Raw genomic sequence first — 6,369 nt, 5'->3', positions numbered from 1 at the left:
TTTCGAGAGGGGGCACGCTTTTAACCGGGCAACGCCGGTTAGCGGGTACTGCTAGTATATATATATATATATATATATATATATATATATATATATATATATATATATATATATAAACTTAACTAGTTTTCGAACTTTAGCAAGTAAAACGAACTAACCCAAAATTTCACCTGCGTTTGTATTCACTTACATGCTCTTAATTAGAGTAACACCTATGCAATTAAATCTAAGGCGGGTAAAAAAAAAACGATGATTTCGAGGGATGTATTATCGCAAAATCGCGTGTCCATTAGTTGGGGTAATTTTCAAGACGATACAACTTCCGCCCAATGATCGTTGCTTGAAAATACGTGTCTGTTTCGAAACATGATATCCAGCCATAAAAGGCACACACCCATTTTTAGGTATGTTTCAATAGAAAATATGTTTATTCATACAAGCAGTATTCAACTGGGGTTGCTCGTGTGGAGTTACATTGTTGAGTAGAAATAATAACGCTTATCCAAGTTTGCCTAATAGTTTTTTTGTTGTTTTTTTAATGGCACAAGCATGTTCTTACGTAATTACGCGTTAGGTTTGAAAAAAAAACTGTGCATCAAATACGCAAATTTATCAAGTATTCTTTATACAAGAAAAAATAACACATTTAATTTGGAAATATGGCGTCTGCGGTTTTCGAATGTTAATTCAAGGAATTATTTATGACACCGGCTAGAAATCGTTTACTGAAAAAATTTATTTAATTTTATAAAAAACAAAAATACTGGATAAATTTGCGTAAATTTTGGTGTACAGTCTTCTTTTAACCAAACATATCAAACAGAAGACGGACGCGCGTATGCAAATGCATGCGAAATGGCGTCACCAGTAAAAAAAATGACTATGAGAACGACAAAGAGCACGTTGGATAAGACGATCACGTGAGAGACGTCACAGCCGTAACGAGAAGTCACGCGTGATGGGAAAATGAGGAAATAAATGTCGCTATTACAAAATAAGGAGTCGAGTTATTACTTGTCCTATGTTCTTTGCGACGTAGAGTGCATACAACGTATGTGTAACGTTACGCATAAATTGCGTTCTGAAATTACGTATTTTTTTTGATAATGGCGTAAAACTGAATGAGCGCCGAAATAATTTCAAATATTGTCATGTTTGCAATTATGTTTGATTTTAAAGAAAAGTTTAAAATAACAGTTGCAATATGAGGTCAAGTAATGAAAACTCCTATCGCGTTACTCTTTTCTATATATATATATATATATATATATATATATATATATATATATATATATATATATATATATGGAGAGAGAGAGAGAGAGACAGACAGACAGACAGACAGACAGAGACAGATATATACAGAGAGAAATAGAGATAGAGAAAGTCGAGCGCGGTAACGAACGAGCTATATAGAGAGATAAAAAGAGAAAGAGAGAGACAGATAGAGAGAGAGAAAGAGAGAGACAGATAGAGAGAGAGAGAGAGAAAAGAGAGAGAGAGAGAGTCGAGCACGATAATAAAAAATAACATTTGCAATATGATATCAAGTAGTGGAAACTCCTATCGCGTTATTCTTTTCTAAAACAGCACCCGTGCTGTTTCTTACATACAGTTGTTAAACAGCAACATGTTTCATGTTATTTCATAGACTTAACCGATAATCGCCCTTAGTGACCTTAGATGGATCCGGATTAAAACTCGCAATGGTGTCTTTAGATTTCGTGCAAAATTTAGCTCGCATTGACACTTATTTGAATGTTCTGTTAACATATTGGTTTTATAACACACACACACACACACACACACACACACACACACACATACGCACACACACACATACACACACATAAAAGGCATTGGGTTTTATTATATTTATTTATACAACATTTTATGCATTTATTGTTGCTAATTTTACTATTGATAACAATACTCGTACCACTTTTATTTATCTAGCTGGTTCTGTATCCCGGCGTTGACCAGAAAATTTGAAGAACCATAAATCTACTTATTTAATTAACTGGAATTCATTATTGAAATTATTGAAGTGTTATTTATTCATCTATTTATTGCGAACTGTTGTCCTCATCTTTTAGTTGTTGTTTAATGACATTTCGGACAACTATTCCTCTGGCCTTCGTCGGTTGGTTACCGCGACAAGATAGGATCTCCGAATTTCCTAACTGCATCATCAGCAACTACTGCCTTCCATAGTTGTTGTCATCTCAACAAGTTTTGGCTAACTAAGCCCCTGGCTGGCTTTGGGTATCAGACAATGCTCACCTGGGGCCATAGAGATTCAACGTCTCTATCCATTGCGCTTCGTCCTCGAAGAGCGGTCATGGTTGGATTTTTTGGTTTTATAAATTCAGGTTTTTTATCTTCCATTATCTTCCATTTTATGATCTTGGTCCTGGATATGACCTTAAACTGTATCCAGTGGTGAGGCCCCAGCTTGCAGGCTTTGGGGAATGTGGAGCCACCCTTTAATTACCATTGCTCCCAGGTCTACTCCACTCTGAGCAGGACTGGTAGTACCTGTTAGGGTCCTAACTATGGGTTAAATAGAAACCGACTTGAAAACAACAAATATATACTATTAAAAAAAAAAATTCTTCAAAATCTTTGGATTTGGCATTAAATAACCCGAAAAGGGTTGATATGCCGTAAAACAAAAACAACTAACCAACCAAACATTTTATGATCTTCTATTGTTGGGTCCGTAGTGAATGGTATATTATTTAATTAATGATTAAAGATGAGAATAATAATCCGCAATAAATAAATGAATAAATAATACAAAATCTACTTGCCTTATCCTTGAACTTCATGTAAGAATTTTAAGCGAACGTTTAATTTATATAAGTATTGATTATTGCGTTAGTTATTAAACGACATAATCAGGTGTACGTATAACAGTTCTTGTTAGATCACCGAAGTTAAGCGACGTTGAGGCTGGCCAGTACAAGATGAGTGACAATTTTGTAATATCAGGCACTGTATATCATCTATCCTAACCGAGATATGCATATTGACTGGGGATCGCATGTGAAGCTGTGGTCCCCATGAACTTTCACTTTGAGTTGAAGGCGAAATACCTGACGCCGGACGAGTACCAAAACGAAATAAACCGGTTTTTCGTTGTTTAATTATTCAATTTATAAATAATTATTAAATTTATAAATAATAATTAAATTTATAAATAATAATTAAATTTATAAATAATTATTTAATTTAAAAATAATTATTCAATTTATAAATAATTATTAAATTTATAAATAATTATTAAATTTATAAATAATTATTTAATTTATAAATAATTATTCAATTTATAAATAATAATTAGATTTATAGATAATTATTCAATTTATAAATAATTATTCAATTAAATAATAATGAATATTTAACCTTTCGTATTTTTCCATAACTAATAATAAAAATTATCGTGTGAACTACCTGGTGTGAGATATTTATTCTCAAATGTTTTAACTCCAAGGCAAGCAAAAAAAAAAAAAAAAACAGACGTACAACAAAAAAAACAGACGTACCTTAAAAATCAATACAAATTTTATTAGGTCCATCGTTGCACAAAAAGAATGCCGTTTTGCTTCTAAAATAGAGTTGGTAACAACCTCGAAAGGTAATAGTTTTTTATCTTCAACAGCAACTGGATACAGGTCCATCTATCTTCGAAGACCGATGATTGCAGCCGTTTGGAGAGGTTGGTATGATGCCTTCTGTAAATGGGTTCGATTTTCGATCACAATCATAATCAAGAAGTTCATAAATAAAGTTCATAAATAAAGTTCATAAATTTTATTATTATTATTATTATTATTATTATCATTATTATTATTATTATTATTATTATTATTATTATTAATAGGCCTTTAGTTCTGACGATAAAAGGGAGTCGCTGTGGACATATAATAACTAGGGTTAGGACAACAACATATTCTTTTCATCATTTTGACTCTGGGGTGTGTATCCGTTGATACCGTATGTTTTTATATAAAGTGATGTGCTTCTCGGTTGATTAACTGTGTCGAATATATACTTTAGAGTGTAAACAATAAAAAGAATATTCTATTGTCCTAGACCTAATAATAACTTAGCCAAATTATCAGGCTAAATATAAGCTTCACGGAAACCAGAATAAAAGGCGCCAAATGCCTTATATGCGGAGAGTTGAGTTCCATAGATCTTTGCTCCAACGCTGCTTCCTAGAATTGAAAATGAACGCATGCAAAAACAACAACAACAACAAAAACAATCGCTCCACGATGAAAAAATCGACCAATTTAATTGGTATGATGCCTTCTGTAAACAAAGAGAGTGGGGGCATGCTATAATTGTAGAATTTCTGACAGTGGTACGAGGACTTGTATTAGGAGGAGGTAATTAATAAGTTCTATGTACAAAGACTGGAAGGCAAGTACTATTGTATGAGATGATTATTTTTTTAATTAAGTAATATTTTCAGAAGTTCAACGTTTATTTAAAAAGATAACGAAGACGATTGTTTATTTTTTAAATGATTACAAAAAGTAATAATAATATACCTATACTACTACTACTACTACTACTAATAATAATAATAATAATAATAATAATAATAATAATAATAATAATAATAATAATAATAAATGAAAAAGGCTGAAACATTAAGGAAACCCTTTGAATACACACGAAACACATGCATGAACCAGACAACCTGCTGCAGAAGCAAAACACGAAGAAGCTTTACAGGGAATGAAGAACAATGAAGCTGCATATCAACAAGTTCTACATCCCCATCACGCATCCCCTCCCATTGTCCCATCACCGACCCCCCCAAAAGTGTGAAACCAAATAGCCGAGAATGGTCAAGGAGGATGGAAAGACCGAGGAGAGAGCGCTGATCAGACCTCTGCTGGACAAGCGCGAAGAGAACTGGGACCTTGGGGAGGCTTAGTGACACTCAAATTCCAGTATAGACCAATGTCCGCTGCCAGCGAGAAATCAATGGCGAGAGGCTGTTGGGATAACGCAAATTTATTTGCAAATGCTATCAAAGAAGGTGGAGAGTGCTGGACGTTTGGGCATACTTGTTGTCACTCAGCTTCCAGGGAACACCATAGGTTTTCAATCAGATTTTTTATGACCTGTGTGAAAGCGCAATATGAGCCAATAATAATAATAATAATAATAATAATAATAATAATAATAATAATAATAATAATAATAATAATTTTATTGTTTTTGTAATTAATTCGATTATAATACCTTTTTCATATGAAAGTTTACGTTATTCATAAAAAGTGTGATAAGGGCAAACGTGCACAATGGATGACGTTGTATAATGATCACGTAATCACTTACCAGAAAGTGATATAGATATTCTTTATAACATTTTACTTTTACTCCGCCTACAGAAGTGGTTATTGCCTGGAGAAAGTCGTCAGGTTCGATTATCGATTAAGAAAACTTTTGTAAGTAATTTCTCATCGGCCATTTACCAACCTTGCGTTGTTCAAAAATGGCAACATCCCTTTATTAAATTGGACTTCCAGAATTTGGGTAATGATGAGTTCTAAGGGATAACCATAATGCGATAAAAAAAAATAAAAACAGTTACATGTTGTTCTCTATCTAAAATCTATTTAATATAATGCGCGTAATCTGAAGAAAAAACACGTTTTAAATGTATAAATATGCTACAAGAAGTGTGATTTTTACAAAATAGTCTTACGAAATGCCGGCTAGTTGTCCAAGTCTGCCAGTAACAAGAGAAATATTAGAATTATGATTTTCTCGTTGTCTGTCTTCATAAATATATAAGGACAGTCAGAGAAAGAAAGAGAGGGGGGAGAAAAAGAGAGAGAAGGTGTGAAGATATGTGTATTATATCTGGGAGGAATAGATTGTTATATTGTATATAAATAATTAAGTATGGTATTAATGAATGTACAATTGGAAATATCCAGATGCGGATATGGTTTGTATTTCTCATGTGATGCTTTTAGGCTTATATTCGGTAATGGGTTTCAGTATGTTATAAGTTTTTATTATTTGTTCTTTTGACTATTAGAATTTTTCTACTCTGAGGGCATACTTTGAAGACCTCAGTTCGGATGTGCAGACAGTTTATGGAAATGTTATTAATCACCTATATGTTGATGAATGCTTCAGTGGTGCATAGTAGAGAACTGCTAGATGTAGGTTTTTAAATTTTTTGTTTATCACTGATTTCTCGTGTAATTTCATAATTTCATTTGAGATTCAATATGAGAGATAGAGAGAGAGAAAGAGAGAGAGGGGAGAGGAAAGAGAGGATTAAAGAAAAATCAACGCGTAGAAATCGATTACCTCTGTTAATAAACAAAGAGA

This window comes from Euprymna scolopes, chromosome 19, assembly GCF_053919585.1.
Source record: "Euprymna scolopes isolate OS-2025 chromosome 19, ASM5391958v1, whole genome shotgun sequence".
In the NCBI taxonomy this organism is placed as follows: Eukaryota; Metazoa; Mollusca; class Cephalopoda; order Sepiida; family Sepiolidae; genus Euprymna; species Euprymna scolopes.
Note: the sequence above shows the minus strand (reverse complement) of the source record.